At 43.7% G+C, this 18,850-nt stretch overlaps 1 protein-coding gene across 1 annotated transcript in view; it reads right to left on the bottom strand.

Annotated features, from left to right (window-relative positions):
• The window catches only part of oser1 (oxidative stress responsive serine-rich 1), a 38,209-nt gene extending 22,262 nt beyond the window's left edge, over positions 1-15,947 (bottom strand). The window contains exon 1 of the mRNA XM_073062155.1: positions 15,713-15,947. The gene's annotated coding sequence lies outside the window, so the exon portion shown is untranslated. The remainder of the gene's footprint in view (positions 1-15,712) is intronic.
• Positions 15,948-18,850: the final 2,903 nt, after the last annotated feature.

The following is an 18,850-nucleotide window of genomic DNA, read 5'->3' as shown; positions in this document are numbered from 1 at the left end:
GCAGAGTTTGGCATTGAAATGTCGGTTATAATTAAAATCTGCACTCAACTAGAAGCCCGGGAAGAGTTTATTCATTCCAGATCAGTCTTTACAGCCACCTGAGGACAGGGGTTCCCAACCTTTTTTATTGCAATGGACCAATACCATTAAGCAAGGGGTCCATGGGCCCCATGTTAGGAACCCCTGCTTTAGGAGAACATCTTATTTGATCACGACTACCACATTGTGATGAATAAATTTCTGCTGCTACTAATGACTCCAAATGCCTCAAAGTTGCACAGATTCCAGAGGGAATGCAAGTGATTGTCCTTGACAGGCAAGATTTAATGGAGCACTAGTAGAATCTGTCAATGGGGAGAAGCAGCCAAAAAAAATCTCTTCATCAACCAATATCACATCAAAAATTGCTACCGTGATATCTGTGCTAGAAAGTCAGTCCAAGAACCCAGGTCTCCTTCTGCAAGATACAGTCCACAGGCAAAAGTTTTCAGTTTCTTTATCAATGATGTTGCTTCATCAACAACCATTCATTCGTCACAAAATCAAAAGTGGGATGTCTTGGGGCACCAGAGTGGTGCCTCTGGAAGGACTGCCTGGGACCCTGAATGGTAGTGAGGGAGGAGGTGTAGGAGCAGGTGTGCCATTTATTCTGCTTGCAAAGAAAAGTGCCAGGAGGGATGTAACATGCTGTAAGGTTTCACTGATAATGTAATGGTTTCTCTGCAGTACCAATGTTTGGGTTATGACTACAGATAACGGGGTTTGGAATCCTGTTGTTCTTTCTTGTGAGTCTGGAAGAGAGTTTTTTGCGGTCTTTTGCTGGGGAGAGATGAGGAGGGAAGACATGAATGAAGAGAGTTGGTAGACCACCGGACGGAGTGGATGTGGAGCGAGGGTCTGAAGGTCAGCGACGATCGGAGGAGGTCAATGGTGGATGAACGGCCTTATCAGTGAGCTCCAACTTTACGCATCATGTTTAATAAGAATGGGCCCCTTTTCTTCTTTTTCATTTTCTTTATTAACCATATAGTCAAAGTAAGAATTATAAAGCTTAATCGTTTAATCACATATTGTGTACCATTTGTTATTTTGGGGTAATGATTTGTAACAGGGGACACCGCTCAGCATCCACCCAAGATTTCTTAAGTTTGGCTGGGCCGGGGGCTATCATCCCCTATATTAAGCCGCAAGCCAAAGCAAGAGTTACAGGGAGGTCAGTGGGGAGGAACAAATGAACAAGGGAGTCACGTAGATCTCTGGGGAAAGTGTAAAGTGTGGGGTGGAGGGAGGAGGGTAAGGTATGCTTGGTGGTTAAATCCCGTTGATGATGGCAGAAGTCACAGAGAATTATGTGCTGGACGCAGAGGCGGGTAGGGTGGTAGGTGAGGACAAGAGGAACCCTATCTCTGGTATTCTGGCGGGAGGATGGGGTAAAAGCAAATGGCCATGAAATGGAAGAGATGTGGGTGAGGGCAGCATTGATGGAGGAGGAAGGGAAGCCCCTTTCTTTGAAGGAGGACATTTCCTTAGTTCTGGAATGAAAAGCCTTATCCTGACAGCAGATAGATAGATAGATAGATAGATAGATACTTTATTCATCCCCATGGGGAAATTCAACTTTTTTCCAATGTCCCATACACTTGTTGTAGCAAAACTAATTACATACAATACTTAACTCAGTAAAAAATATGATATGCATCTAAATCACTATCTCAAAAAGCATTAATAATAGCTTTTAAAAAGTTCTTAAGTCCTGGCGGTAGAATTGTAAAGCCTAATGGCATTGGGGAGTATTGACCTCTTCATCCTGTCTGAGGAGCTGTCTGAGATGCAGCGGAGATGGAGGAAATGAAAGAAGGTGATGGCATTTTTGCAAGTAACAGGTAGGAAGAGCTAAGACACCAGTAGGTGAGCAATCTCCGGAGACAGATATTGAGAAAGGGGAGGGAGGTGAAATCTGACTTCACATTTGTTTCCCCAGTCCTGATGAATGGTCTCAGCCCGAAATGTCAACTATTTTTTCCATAGATGTCTTTTCCATAGATGCTGCCTGTCCTGCTGAGTTCCTCCAGCATTTTGTGTTGCTTAGATTTCCAGCATCTGCAGATTTTCTCTTGTTGCTAAATAGGTAGGTCGCTGGGCAGTGCAGCTCAGTGGCCATAAGAGCCTGTTCAATACTGTATCTCTGAATAAGTAAACTAGATCTCCAATACTACCTTTTTAAATAGTGGAATTTATTTGCAACTAACATTTGATTTCTAGCTTTTCCAGGTTCTGATGAAAAGTTGTCAACCTGAAATATTAACTGTTTTTTTCTTCCACGGGTCTGCTGAGTTCATCCAGCATTTTAATTTTTATTTTAACTAATGAAGTGGTCATTGCCTTTGCCTGACAGGCACCAGGCACCAGGTAACCAGCAATGACAGCTTGTACTGGACAGATAATAGCTACCACTCAATCTGCATTGCAAAGTAACGAGAAGCAGCAGTGGGCCAGAGCTTTTGCAACCTGCTCCACCACTCAATGTCTAGTGCAACGTAAATTTATTATCAAAGTACATACTGCCACCATATACAACCCTGACATTCATTTTCTTGCAGGCATTCAAAGATTCAAAGCACATTTATTATCAAAGTATGTATGCAATATCCAACCCTGAGATTTGTCTTCCCATAGACAGCCACAGAACAAAGAAAAACCATGGCACCCACTTAAAGAAAACATCACACCCTCAAAGCCCAAAAAAAAGAACAAATCACACAAAGGGCAAAAAACGAGTGAAAAAACACAATATAAAACATCAAACCACAGAGTCATTGAACCAGACTAGGAATATTCAGTTCATTTCTATTTAGCGCTGTGTCATTCATTTACTTCAGGTCAGAGAGCCAGTCTGCCCCGATCAAAATCGCAAAAAATAGCAATAAAAAAGGAGAAACACATAATAACGTGAACTACAAAGTCCAATCCACAAACTACACTGATGAAAAGCTTTCCCCAAGACCCTGGCACCTTTTTCCTGCAGCATCGATCGAGGCATTCATAGTAGAACAAGGAAATACAATAGAGTCAATGAAAAACTACACTCAAAGACTGACAAACAACCGATGTGCAAAGGACACATGGCTCTACTTTCCCACCTGATCCATAGCACTTTCTGTTTTCCACTACTTCATCATGGTCAGTGTTTGAAGGTGTTAAACCTGTGGCTACTAACACACAAGAATCCCACATAAATTTAACAAAGATGTATCTTGTAAAATAGTATTAACCCTTTTCCTTTGTAAGCACTCAGCAGCAATCCTCCTCCAACAATCTCAGATTACTCTGCCCCACACATACAGACGCTGGAAAAACTCAGCAGGTCAGGCAGCTTCTATGGAAATGAATAAACAGTGACGTTTCAGCCCGAGACTCTTCTTCAATCCTGAATAAAGAGTCGGCATTGAGCCAAATCCTGACAAAGGGTCTCGACCCAAACCCTCAACTATTTAATTGAACTGAAGTTACATCCTTCATATACAAGGAGTAAAAATCTTTACCTTGCATCTCCATCTAAATGTGTAATGTGTAATTTATAGTAATTTGTAATAAATAGTATGCACAACAGGACAGTCAATATAACATAGAAATACAATCTTATCAGCATGAATTAATCAATCTTCCTGGTGGAAGAAGCTGTCCCGGAGCCTGTTGGTCCTGGCTTTTATGCTGTGGTACCCTTTCCCAGATGGTAGCAGCTGGAACAGTTTGTGGTTGAGGTGACTCAGGTCCCCAATGATCCTTTGGGCCCTTTCTACACACCTGGCTTTGTGAACTTCTCATGATTCAGAACACTTACATTTACAGATGCGCTGGGCTGTCCGCACCACTCTCTGCAGAGTCCTGCAATTGAGGGAAGTACAATTCCCATACCAAGCAGTGGGGCAGCCAGTCAGGATGCTCTCAATTGCGTCCCTGTAGAAAGTTCTTAGGATTTGGGGGCCTATACCAAACTTCTTCAACCATCTGAGGTGAAAGAGGCGCTGCTGTGCCTTTTACACCACAGAGCTGATATGTACAGACCATGTAAGATCCTCTGTGATGTTTATGCCGAGGAACTTAAAGCTCTTCACCCTCTCAACCCCAGATCCATTGATGTTGATAGGGGTTAGCCTGTCTCCATTCCTCCAGTAGTCCACAACCAGCTGCTTTGTTTTTTGCGACACTGAGGGAGAGGTTGTTTTCTTGACATCACCGTGTCAGGATGATTTACTCTTTCCATAGATGCTGCCGGACCTGCTGAGTTCCTTCAGCATTTTCTGTAGGTTGCACTGGATTTCCAGCACCTGCAGAATCTCCTGTGTTTATGATTACTCTGCTGCCTGCTTGCACTTCTACTTCTTTCAACTATTCATTTCACAAACACATCTGGTTAACATTTCAAACTTCCATAATTTTCAAAGAGGATTAAATGATTAGTTTGAACTTAACACAGTCCTTCAATTGAAATCTAGACAAGGGGTGCAGTGTGAAGTCAGAATATACCAAAAGAGTAGAGCATAGCAATTATACTATTGACATCATAAACACAAGAGATTCTGCAGAGTAACGCAAACTAAACGCAGAGTTCCTCAGACAGATGTACTTTATTGATCCCGAGGGAAATTGGGTTTTGTTACAGCCGCACCAACCAAGAATAGTGTAGAAATATAGAAATATAAAACCATTAATAATTAAATAATAATAAGTAAATAATGCCAAGTGGAAATTAGTCCAGGACCAGCCTATTGGCTCAGGGTGTCTGACACTCCGAGGGAGGAGTTGTAAAGTTTGATGGCCACAGGCAGGAATGACTTCCTATGACGCTCAGTGTTGCATCTCGTTGGAATGAGTCTCTGGCTAAATGTACTCCTGTGCCTAACCAGTACATTATGGAGTGGATGGGAGACATTGTCCAAGATGGCATGCAACTTGGACAGCATCCTCTTTTCAGACACCACCGTCAAAGAGTCCAGTTCCACCCCCACAACATCATTGGCCTTACGAATGGCCTCCTGCATTTTTTGTGATATTATTTATAAGTCAGACATGATCCTGCAGAAGTTTAGATATATTATCAGACCAGAGAGGTATAAAACATGAAACTAAATTCTAAAAGAAAACAAATACAGAAGATTAGTACTAATAATGAATACATCATCCCAGTTAGTTGGGACACATCGTGACCAGTACAATTAAATGGCTACCCCAATTAGCTGAAGTTTCATGGAAATTGTCAGAAAGATATAAATAGAGACAAACTGGGTAACAAATTACATATTTAAATGAAATACAGAATAAATTAAAACATTGCCAATACTACAATACTATAAAACTGTGTATTAGTTCCCAATACTTTATCATCCATGTTGTGTTCTTTTGATTTGACACCTAGCGCAGATTAACGGCTGCCTTCATACAATGCTTTAGACCTGGGTTTCCCAACCTTTTGTAATGCCATGGACTCCTGCCTTTAACAGAGGAGTCTGTGGACCCCAGGTTGGAAACTCCTGCTTTAGACAATTGCATCTTTCTAATCTTCATTTGCTTTGTAACATCAAAGATGATTGCCGATACTTCAAATTCTTCATTCTTTCTAACTTGTTGAAATAATGAAATTGCTTTGTTTTGAGTTCTGGCCATTTATGACTTCTCCAAGCCTGAATGCTCGAAACTACAGTGAACAAAACAGTCCTGAATTGTCCTGCTGATTTCCTGCCAACTATCAGTGACAAAAAAAATTGCAGCTTTTTGAACATGAACACTAACACATGCAATTAAACATACTTAAAAACTGCTTGCTGGAAGGACAATGTTGTGCCCAATAGCTATGCAAATACACATAACTGATGCTAGTTAGAAACTGTTTAGCAATGGTCTCCTGCTCCAATTAAGACCATAAGGTATAGGAACAGAAATAATTTAGCAGCATAGTTTCCGAAATAAACAAAGAAAATCTCAGCTATTTTCCTGATTAGTTTTTGTTTTTTTAAGAGTTGTACCAAATAAGCGGCTGTCCTAATTAACTGATGGCCCAATTAACTGGAATCCACTGCACAATTCCTTAAGGTTGTAATAGCCAGGGTGGTATGGGGACAAGCTCTCACTACCTATTAAATGTTCCCAATGGCGTGTACCTCAAATAGCCTTTGATAACCACGTCCAGCTCCTGACCTTCACACACGGCTTAACTACTAAGCCCGTTTCTACTGACAGAAGGGGCACCTGAAAGCCAGTTGCTTTGGGCAGATGAAGCTAGTCAGCCACGTTTGGCAGCTCATCTAGAAGGAAAACACTGATCTCAAACCTCCACTGCCTTGCGGGTATACCCACTCAAGGGGAAGGCTTCGGGAGTAAACCCCAAGGGAAAACATCTGGAGCTGTAGTCCCCAAGACAGCCCTGCATTATTAAAACTGACTGGCGCCGACTGTATCAGTCTCTGCCTTTCCTTTGGGTTCATTAGATGATTGGAGAAGTGGAGATTGCTACAGGTACAACAGCCTACTCTCCACATTGTACTGCCCAGGTTTGCATATCTACACAGCAAGGACACAACATCCATGGTCAACCCAACTGACGAAGGCCTCAATGTATATAAGAAGACCATAAGACATTGGAACAGAATTTGGCTATTCAGCCCATCGAGTCTGCTCTGCCACTTCATCACGGCTGATCCCGGATCCCACTCAGCCTCCTACACCTGCCTTCTCACCATATCCCTTGATGCTCTGACCATTCAGGGAACAAGCAACTTCCGCCTTAAATATACCCATGGACTTGGCCTTCACCATAGTACAGGTGTCCCCCATTTTTCAAACGTTCGCTTTACAACACCTCGGTGTTATGAAAGACCTACATTAGTTACCTGTTTTCGCTAACAGAAGGTGTTTTCATTGTTACAAAAAAAAAGGCAGCGCGCGCCAAGCAGACTAGCTCCTCCCCCAGCTGCATTCTAGCCGGCATTGCTTAAACACGTGCCTGTGGCATCTGTGCTTTATGTCGTTTTACTTTGTGCAAGATTAGTTCTAAGGTATTGGAAAAGCCTAAAAGTGTAAGGGTGTTACACTTAGCTTAAAACTAGACATAATTAAGCGTTTCGATTGTGGTAAACGAAGTAAGGACATGGTGAGTTTGGCTAAGGGTTTGTGGAAGTTGACGAAGATGATGTTGAAGAGCTGACAGATGAAGAGCTGATGAAGAGGAAAGGATAACAATTGAAACCGAACACAGTAGTGAACGGCCTGAAAGTGAAGTCGTCCAGGAACTGAACGTGAAGCAATTGCGTGAGATTTTCACTGCGATTGACAACGCTGCAACGACTGCAGCGAAGTATGACTTTAATTTTGAAAGGGTACGTAGGTTTAGGGCATATTTGCAGGATGGTTTGAGTGCTTACAAAGAACTATGATAGAAAAATGCGCGAGGCTAAGCATACTGTCGTTTTTCAAGCCTTCCACATGAGCCACAGCAGAGGATGAAACTCGACCTTCGACATCAAGGCAGGCAGACATAGAAGATGGTGACCTGTCTGCCCTGATGGAAGCAGACGATGATGAGATGACACCCCAGTGTCCCACCACACCAACCTCCGACAACTCAGCCTAACACACCATCATCAGTGTGCTTGCTGTCTTCCCAATTCCAGTAAGTGAAACTACACTGGACGAACATTATTTCTGCTTTATATAGGCTGTGTATTTTTATGTGTTATTTGGTATGATTTGGCAGCTTCATAGCTTAAAGGTTCCTGGAAAGAGTGTTTCTGTCGACAGCACTAGCGCCGAGTGTTTCTGGCAAGAGCACTTGCGTGAGATTTTCGCTACGGTGGACAGTGCTGCAATGATTGCAGAAAAGTATTCCTACTTTATATAGGCTGCTTTTACTATATGTTACTGTTATTTGGCATGATTTGGTAGGTTATTTTTTGGGTCTGCGAGTGCAATCCACTCCATCTAGTCTTTTCAACATTCGGTAGGTTTCAATGAGATGCCCACGCATTCTTCTCAATTCCAGTGAGTAGAGGCCCAAAGCTGCCAAACACTCCTCATATGTTAACCCATTCATTCCTGGAATCATCCTCAAGAACCTCCTCTGGACTCTCTCCAATGACAACACATCCTTTCTGAGATATAGGGCCCAATATTGTTGAGAATACTCCGTGCAGCCTGACTAGTGTCTTATACAGGCCTTATCTCCTTGCTTTTATATTTTATTCTCCTTGAAATAAATGCCAACATTGCATTTGTCTTCTTTACCACAGAATGAACCTATAAATTAACCTACTGGGAGTCTTGCACGGGGATTCCCAAGTCCCTCTGCACCTCTGATGTTTGAACCTTCTCCCCATTTAGATAATAGTCTGCACTATTGTTGCTTTTACCAAAATGCATTATCATACATTTCCCAACACTGTATTCCATCTGCCACTTTTTGCCTATTCTTCCAATTTGTCTAAGTCCTGCTGTAATCGTATTGCTTTCTCAGCACTACCTACCCCTCCACCTATCTTCGTATCATCCAAAAACTTTGCCACAAAGCCATCAATTCCACTATCTAAATCACTGACAAACAATGTGAAAAGCAGCAGTCCCAATACTGACCCCTGGGTAACACCACTAGTCACCAGCAGCCAACCAGAAAAGGCCTCATTTTGAGGGGACAGGGGAAGCTAATTTTCAAATGATATGTTTGCCACCATTATTGCACGATGCAACCCATTTAACTGCAGAACTATAACACAAGGAAGTAATTCCCTCACATCTACTGGTATTAAACTATTTAAAAAAGCCCACAGAAGTTCCATTAAGCCAACTACAGGAAGATATCTGAGACCAAAGAATTAATGAAAACTCAATATGACACCAGTTACAAACAAGAGAAAATAGGCAGATGCTGGAAATCTAAGTAACACACACACAAAGCACTAGAGGAACTCAGCAGGCCAGGCAGCATCTATGGGGAAGGGTACAGTCGACGGTTCGGTCCAAGACACTTCATCAGGAAATGAAGATGCAAAGTCCAGGGTAAGGTGGTGGTGTGTGTGTGCGCGCGTGTGTGCACGCGCGCGGGTGAAACCGGGAGAGGTGGAGGAGTGAAGTAAAGAGCTGGGAAGTGATTGGTGAAAGAGATAAAGGGGGAATCTGATAGGAGAGGACTGAAGGCCATGGGAAAAAGGGATGGGGGAGAAGCACCAGAGGGAGGTGATGGGCAGGTAAGGAGAGTGGGAAATGGGAATGGTGAGGAGGGGTTCAAATTCCTGTAAATCAAGAAACTGATGGTCATCAGGCTGGAGGCGACCCAGACAGAGGTGTTAATCCTCCAACCTGAGTGTGGCCTCATCGCAGCAGTAGAGGAGGCTATGGACTGACACGCCAGAATGGGATGGGAAGTAGAATTAAAACGGGTGGCCAATGGGAGGTCTCGCTTGTTCTGGCGAACGGCGTGTAGGTGCTTGGTGAAGCAGACTCCCAATCTACATCGGGTCTCATCGATATACAGGAGGCCACACCAGATATAGTAGATGACCCCAAAAGACTCACAGGTGAAGTCTTACTTCACCCTGAAGGACTGTTTGGGGCCCTGATAACATCAGAGGAATATACATCAGAAAACTGCTGGATTGTACAGCAATGGAAATAAACACATCATTCGCCTTCTTATCTGTCCGCATACTTACATTCACAAGCTGATGTAAAAGCACTATCCAACTTCCCTAATCAGATGACCTATATATTTTTTAACTGATGCACAAGGAATAAATGTCAGGAGAATTCCCCTGTTTGACATCAAATATTCCCATGCAATTGTCTGTACTCACACAAGAGAAAACATGAGGCTGTGGTTTAAAATTACTCAAAGAAAATACCAGAGACACTGACAGCATCTGGTCAATAATGCACTCGGAGCTTGATTCAGTCTACCCTCTAGATTGAAGTTCAAATCTAAAGCTTTCTGATTAAGGAATGTAAAAGCTCTAAATTCAAATTTAATCCTCAAATTAATCTCTAAACCTAGATGGGAACTCTCAGTAATTAAACCAAAAATTGAACAATATTTACATACAGCACTCCACTTCAGCACAACAACAGGCCTTTCAGCCCATCTAGTCCATGCCTTATTGTTATTCTGCCTAGTCCCATTGACCCACACCTGGATAACATCACTTCACACTCCTCCCATCCACATACTTATCCAAACTTGTTAAAATCAAACCCGCATCTAGCATTTTCGCTGGCAGCTCATCCCACACTCACACCACCCTGAGTGAAGAAGCTTCCCTTCATGTTCCCCTTGAAAATTTAATCTTTCACTCTTACACATAAGAAACCTTAAAAAAATACTTTTTCTTGTCAGTCAATGTATGTACAGACACTCCTGTGTCATCAATTTATGGACATACAATCAGTAGTGTATATACTTACACTATCTCATATTTCTGGTATTTTTCATTATTATTGTTCTCTCTCTTGTAGCATTTTTTGTTACACTGGATCTATTGAAGCACAATTATTTTGTTCTCCTTCACACTTGTGTACTGTGAATGGCATTAAACAACCTTGAATCTTGACTATTGCTCTAATTCTGAGGTCCATAAACCAATGGGGCATTTCAACTGCCCATAACACACCCAGGGAAAGAAAATTACAAGAGAACAATACTAAGGCCACCAGTACTGGTCACTTTCTAAAGATTTCTGCTCAGAAAACTGGATGGCAATTTAGAAATAATATCTTTCTTCCTTCTCACAATTTCAACTGCTTGATATACAAGCTCTTCCCACAACCACAATTGAATAGTGGTTCAGGAACAGTTATTACTCCTCAACATCACACTCTTGAACCAGTGGGGATAACTTCACTCATCCCATAGAACTTTCCACAACCTATGAACTATCTTATGTTCTCGATATTCTTTGCTTATTTGTTTATTTTCATTATTTCTTTCATTATTTATATTTGCACAGTTTGTCTTTTGCACATTGCTTGTTTGTCCACTTTGTTAAGTGTGGTGTCTCACCATTATGAATTATTATTATTATTATTATTATTATGAATCTTGGATTTACTGAGTATGCCTGCAAGAAAACAGAGCTCAAGGTTGTATACGGTGACAGGTGTGTGTGTGTGTGTGTGTGTGTGTGTGTGTGTGTGTGTGTGTGTGTGTGTGTGTGTGTGTGTGTGTGTGTGTGTGTGTGTGTGTGTGAGTGAGTGAGTGTGTGTGTGTGTGTGTGTGAGAGTGAGTGAGTGAGTGTGTGTGTGTGTGTGAGAGTGAGTGAGTGAGTGTGTGTGTGTGTGTGTGTGTGTGTGTGTGTGTGTGTGAGAGAGAGAGAGAGAGAGAGAGATAATAACTTTACTTTGAACTTTGAAAAGTGCTGGAAGAACTCAACAAGTCAGGCAGCATTTGTGAAGGGAGAAGGATGGTCACCCTTGGTGACACTTGCAAGCTGCCCCCAGCACAGCCTCAGGTAAGTTGTTAATGCAAAGAACACATTTCACTGTACATGTGATAAATAAATCGAAATCTGCCTCCAAAGATGCTGTCTGACCCACTGAATTCTTTCCACTCGAGTTTAGCATCTGCAGTCTCTTATCTTTGCACAATTGAATAACGAGTCAAAGTTCTACTCTGCATTAATGGTATTATTGGATTAAATGGGGGAGTAAAAAGACCGTCGGACATAGGAGCAGAATTAAGCCATTCAGCCCAATGAATCTGCCCCACCATTCAATCCCAAGTGATTTCCCCCCCTCAACCATTCTCCCATAACCTTAACCAATCAAGATCCTAACAGTCTCTCTTAAATACATCAAATGACTTGGCCTCCAGGGCAATGAATTCCAGATTCAGCAACCTCTGGCTAAAGAGATTTCCTCCTCATATCAGATCGAAAGGGATTCTGTGGCTTTGTCCCCCAAACTGTCCTACCACTGGAAACATCCACTCCACGTCCATTCTCTTCAGGCCTTTCAGTATTCAGATCTCTCCTCATCTTTCTAAACTCCAGTAGAGTACAGGCCCAGAGCCCAGAAATCCTCCACATGTAGCTAGCCCTTCATTCCTGTGAACCTTCGCCAGGGTCAACTCAGAGCTCACAACATTGCAATGTGACCTGCCCAACACCTTATTGGTGTTGACTAACACCCACAGCATTACACCATAGGTTTAACATACTAGTCCTCTCAAAAGGATCATCACTTCATGATTTCCAGAGGTCCCAAGAATGAAGATGAGGCTGAGTACAGGGATATGGTGGGAAATTTTGTCACATGGTGCGAACAGAATCATCTGCAGCTTAATGTGAAAAAGGACTAAGGAGCTGGTGGTGGACCTGAGGAGGGCTAAGGCACCGGTGACCCCTGTTTCCATCCAAGGGGTCAGTGTGGACATGGTGGAGGATTACAAATACCTGGGGATATGAATGGACAATAAACTGGACTGGTCAAAGAACACTGAGGCTGTCTATAAGAAGGGTCAGAGCCATCTCTATTTCCTGAGGAGACTAAGGTCTTTAACATCTGCCGGACGATGCTGAGGATGTTCTATGAGGCTGTGGTGGCCAGTGCTATCATGTTTGCTGTTGTGTGCTGGGGCAGCAGGCTGAGGGTAGCAGACACCAACAGAATCAACAAACTCATTCGTAAGGCCAGTGATATTGTGGGAGTGGAACTGGACTCTCTGACAGTGGTGTCTGAAAAGAGGATGCTGTCCAAGTTGCATGCCATCTTGGACAATGACTCCCATCCACTCCATAATGTACTGGTTAGGCACAGGAGTACATTCAGCCAGAGACTCATTCCACTGAGATGTAACACTGAGTGGCATAGGAAGTCATTCCTACCTGTGGCCATCAAATTTTACAACTCCTCCCTCGGAGTGTCAGTCACCCTGAGCCAATAGGCTGGTCCTGGACATTATTTCCACTTGGCATGATTAACTTATTATTATTTAATTATTTATGGTTTTATATTGCTATATTTCTTCACTATTCTTGGTTGGTGCGGCTGTAACAAAACCCAATTTCCCTCGGGATCAATAAAGTATGTCTGTCTGGAGTTAAATTACTTGGTGCTTGGCTTCTGGTAGGGTCACCCATAGTGATAATCAAGGGGAGGTTCCAGACAAAGAGCGACCCAACCAAGAACTCAATGATGGAGTGAGTAGATGACGACACATCACAACGGCAGGGAAAGCAAAAGAAGGCTGCAGTAGTGCAGAGTCCCCATCATCTTACATTCCATGCCAGTATCCCTGACCTCGATCTGTCAACAACTGTGCGGTGGCTGCCCATACATTGGCCTCCCCACGTTAAACAAATTCATGCTCAAGCATTCTCCATTAAGGAAATACAGGTAGTCCCCGAGTTATGAACTTATGGACAATTCGTACTTACGAACGGAGGGAGAACACTATCCACCATTTTAAGTCGTTGCCGTTAACACCGTGTTGAGTGCGTAACTTTGTATTTGGCTTAAATATTTCTTAGCAAGATTCACCCTGACCCACCCCCCCTTTCCAGTCAGCACCACCCCCACTTGTCCCATTTAACCTGTATACGTGCAGGTGGATTTTAGGACCTGGGGGAGCAGAGGACCTGCTGCCTGCGGCTGCTGCTGTTTTTTTTTATAAGTGTGATCGTGAACAATAGCCAGGTCAGAAATGCTGATCAGGTCAACTAGTTCCCAAAGAGAACTCTGATAGGCCAATCAGATGGTTCACTGCTACTCAGCGAGAAAACATAAAATCCGCAGTTTTCTGTTTCATTGATGGAAAACGATGGCGATCAAAAATAAAATGGAAATAATAAAGCGATTGGAAAGAAGTGAAACGCCATCGGTCACTGGAAAAGCTTTAGGCTACAGTCGGTCAATGATCGGAACAACTGTAAAGGATACAGGTAAAGGATAAAGTGAGAATAATGGAGCATGTGAAAGGCCCTGCCCCGATGAAAGCTACAATTATTACTAAGCAACACAGTGGTTTAATTATTGAAATACATACGTTTCTTAAGTGTTTATATGCATAGAAATGTAAAATATATACTTGATACTAAGAAAAACGTTTGACTAACTGACACTAGATAATACTGGATGTACCTGTTCTTGACTTATGTACAAATCCGACTTAAAGACGGACTCGGGAACAGAACTCGTTCGTAACCCGGGAACTGCCTGTAAGCCCCTTGGAAGAACATCATACTCGACTTGAATGATCACACCAGCTCGTTAAATGAATGCTGGCCCTGCACTTGGAGAGGGAGTCGTGAGACAGTCTCACAGAATCCCCAGACACTGCATCCTCAGGCAGGGTTTTGACCTGAAACGTCGACAGCTTCTTTCCTCTCATTGCTACCAAACAGTACATTTACCTTCCTTACTACCAACTTAGTGCCAGAAAACAATCAGGGGCCCATATGCAGTATATTACTCGTAACACTCTTCACGGCAGGCAACATCGGTGGCAGCAGGTTTCAGTTAAAATCCTTTTATCAGAACTGAGAAGACAAGCTGAAGGCCAATGCCCTCAAAACGTGGACTGATCACAACAGGGGATGAATAACTAAGAAACAGATGCAGGGACTCTGTTTGCAGGGCTTCAATCTGAAAAATCAACAAATCTTTGACCCTCACCTCCACCCCAAGGATGCTGTTCGTGTCCCCAAGGCTCTCACCTCCACTAGCACAAACCATGCATGTTCTTCACACAAGGGAATATCTTGGAGGCTGAATTTGCTTCTCCAGTGGCAATAAAAGTCGTCTTGGCTCAAATAGGGCTAGGGAAGCTCTCCTCCCGTTTGTTAAATACCTTTTAAAAAAACACTGTTTGCATGGATGTCATCTGAGGACCAAGTTTCCCCTTCACATTATTGGTTGAAAAAGTCTTTTAAGACATCTTAATGTTATGAAAGGCCAAATACAAATCCAACCACCTTTACCAGTCTTCAATCCACGTCAGCTTGTTGAACTTCAGCAAGTACAGGCTCAGAGCCATTACCAGCTCCTCACATGTCAAGCCTTTCCACAGGACAGGAGAGGGAGGAGGAAGAACCCCCTTTCCTTTCCAGTCCCAATGAAGGTTCTCAACCTGAATCCTTGACTGTTTATTCCCCTCCATGGATGCTCCCTGATCTGCTGAGTTCCTCCTCATTCTGTGGGTACTGCTCTATCAGGGGTTGCCAACCTGGGGTCCAGACCCCCTCGGTTAACGGTAGGGGTCCATGGCATAAGAAAGGTTGGGAACTCCCTGCTAGAGTTCCAGCGTCAGCAGAGGCGCTTGTGTTTATGTCAAACCTGTCACTTTTGTGATTATTCTTGTGGATGATCGACCCCTCCCCCCCTCCACGACCCTCTCCGGATTCAGCACCTCTTTCCTTAGATAAGGGGCCCAGAATAGCTCACGTTACAGTTTAATGTCACATCAAAACGTTTCCTTTCCTCCCACCATCCACAGATGGTGTTTAGCTCCTCCAGTAGAGTGGCGGGTTGCACCTCTCTACTCCCTTGTGACTGCCAGTGAAGGCCCGGGTAGGGGTAATGACACAGCAGTGCAGGCCTCCTGCGGCCGCTGCTGCACACCGGCCCGGCCTTCGCCACTCTCCCACCGGCGTCGGTCAGGAGATTCGAGCGGCGAAGGAGAAGAGCTTCAAGCAGACGCTTCTACATCTATCACCGGGAAGGGTAACTGCAGCCTTACCTTCCTGACTCCTGGGCCGGCGAGCGGGGGCCCCAGGGTTAGGCCGCGATCACCGGGCTGAGCGAGGAGCGGGGACCGGCAGGGATGAGGGCTTCTGTTCCAGCAGCAACAACCCCTTGTCTGAGAGCGGGGGGCCGAGGAGCGCTCCGGGATCGGCCCTGACGATGCTTGTTTACATTCAACCCCCCAACCTTCCCCTCCGCCTCCGCCTCCGCCGCCGTCGCCGTCGTACGTGCGTACGTACGCGCGCAAAACCTGGTGACGTACACAGTCAGATGTTGCTGACGTCACTGAACTGGCGCGTCTCCACCCAAGCACCTGCTGGCGGTCTGCGCTCACGTCGAGCACGTGACCATCCACGGCGCTGAATATTCATGAAGGGGTGGGGAAACGATTCGACCTCTCATTCGGGGCTGGTCGAGGAAAATTAAAATGAGGGGGCGGTCCTAATTTGGTGGAATAATAGCAAAGGGATAGTGAGGGATAAAATTGGTCCCTCAGAGAATCAGAGTGGACAGCTATGTGTGGAGCCGGAAGAGATGGGGGAGATCTTGAACTATTTCTTTTCTTTGGTATTCACTAAGGAGAAGGATATTGAGTTGTGTAAGGTAAGGGAAACAAGTAGGGTAGTTATGGAAACTATGATGGTTAAAGAAGAGGAAGTACCAGTGCTTTTAAAGAATATAAAAGTGGATAAATCTCCAGATCCTGACAGGATATTCCCTAGGACCTTGAGGGAGGTTAGTGTAGAAATAGCAGGGGCCCTGACAGAAATATTTCAAATGTCATTAGAAGCGGGGATGGTGCCGGAGGATTGGCGTATTGCTCATGTGGTTCCATTGTTTAAAAAGGGTTCTAAGAGTAAACCTAGCAATTATCGGCCTGTAAGTTTGACGTCAGTGGTGGGTAAGTTAATGGAAAGTATTCTTAGAGATGGTATATATAATTATCTGGATAGACAGGGTCTGATTAGGAATAGTCAACATGGATTTGTGCATGAAAGGTCATGTCTGACAAATCTTATTGAATTTTTTGAAGAGGTTACTAGGAAAGTTGACGAGGGTAAAGCAGTGGATGTTGTCTATATGGACTTCAGTAAGGCCTTTGACAAGGCTCCACATGGAAGGTTAGTTAGGAAGGTTCAATCATTAGGTATTAATATTGAAGTAGTAAAATGGATTCAACGGTGGCTGGATGGGAGATGCCAGAGAGTAGTGGTGGATAACTGTTTGTCAGGTTGGAGGACAGTGACTAGTGGTGTGCCTCAGGGATCCGTACTGGGTCCAATGTTGTCTGTCATATACATTAATGATCTGGATGATGGGGTGGTAAATTGGATTAGTAAGTATGCAGATGATACTAAGATAGGTGGCGTTGTGGATAATGAAGTAGGTTTTCAAAGCTTGCAGAGAAATTTAGGCCAGTTAGAAGAGTGGGCTGAAAGATGGCAGATGGAGTTTAATGCTGATAAGTGTGAGGTGCTACATTTTGGTAGGACTAATCAAAATAGGACATACATGGTAAATGGTAGGGCATTGAGGAATGCAGTAGAACAGAGTGTTCTAGGAATAATGGTGTGTAGTTCCCTGAAGGTGGAATCTCATGTGGATAGGGTGGTGAAGAAAGCTTTTGGTATGCTGGCCTTTATAAATCAGAGCATTGAGTTTAGGAGTTGGGATGTAATGTTAAAATTGTACAAGGCACTGGTGAGGCCAAATTTGGAGTACTGTGTACAGTTCTGGTCACTGAATTATAGGAAAGATGTCAACAAAATAGAGAGAGTACAGAGGAGATTTACTAGAATGTTACCTGGGTTTCAGCACCTAAGTTACAGAGAAAGGTTGAACAAGTTAGGTCTTTATTCTTTGGAGCATAGAAGGTTGAGGGGGGACTTGATAGAGGTATTTAAAATTATGAGGGGGATAGATAGAGTTGACGTGGATAGGCTTTTTCCATTGAGAGTAGGGGAGATTCAAACAAGAGGACATGAGTTGAGAGTGTTACGAATGTGCCACAACTCTGAGGGGCCGAAGGGTACAAAGTCGCCCCCTCCTTTTTGAGAATCACAAGATCGCTATTAATTCGGGTCTGGGACCCAGGAAATGAGAGAGAGAATCCACAAGGTTTAGGAATGTGTCCTGGCCTCAGCAAAACAAAGCCACTGATAATGGCCATTGTCTCTTGGAGACGGAATTGTGTATTGAATACTGTACTATTCATTGAAGCCCCTCAGGGGATGACCAGAGTGGGCTGGTTGAGGGATTGCATCATCCCAACCTGATTGACATCTGAGACCCCATGAGTAAGGATAAAAGAGGGTCTGGGGAACAACCCCTTTAGACGCACCAGGGGAAATGCTAGAAATCCCGTGACAGCGTTTAATAGCGACAGCCGATGAGGGGCTCGTGTGCGTCCTTCCCTTGCCTGGGATTGGCGGCCTCACCACAGAAGAACGGCTTTAGCTAAAGGAGAGGCCGCAAGTGAACGGCCACACCAATGGGACTCCCAACGGATCGAAATCATAAAAGGAATCGGCAAGTTTCTCAAAATCTCTCTCTCTCTCCAACCATTGAAATACAGCGGTCCCCAAGGCTGCAGCCTGCATGAACTGAGTGACTTTTATATTTCCATCGGACAATACATTATCCCCTAGACAACGATAGAGCTTATTTCTTATTGATTATTATTATACCCGCACTTTTAGATTTAGTATTGATGATGTATATTATCTGTATATTTGCATTGGTATTATTTTTGTGTATTTTTACTAATAAATACTGTTAAAAATAGTATCATCAGACTTAACGGACCTCTCTATCTTTGCTGGTAAATGACCCAATAACGGGGTTCGTAACAAAGTGGGGCCTTGTCTCGAGATTTGATACCAAATTGGAGGGCCAGTGAATCGGGCTTTTAAGTCCAAACATGGGTCTGGTTGCACGGGTAACCAGACGGGAAACCAGCAAAGATGGACGTGGATGAATTTATAGAAAACCCGACTCTGGAGGCGCTAGAGGCTGCCACAAAGTCGGACTTGATAAATATTGCGAAAGGACTAAACCTCGTAGAGGTGAGGTTGTTGATGAAAAAGCGGGAGGTGCGGAGGGCCATAACTCAGTATTATGTTGTGAAGAATGT

Source organism: Hemitrygon akajei, chromosome 11, assembly GCF_048418815.1.
Source record: "Hemitrygon akajei chromosome 11, sHemAka1.3, whole genome shotgun sequence".
Taxonomy (NCBI): domain Eukaryota; kingdom Metazoa; phylum Chordata; class Chondrichthyes; order Myliobatiformes; family Dasyatidae; genus Hemitrygon; species Hemitrygon akajei.
This window is presented reverse-complemented; position numbering and strand designations above follow the sequence as displayed.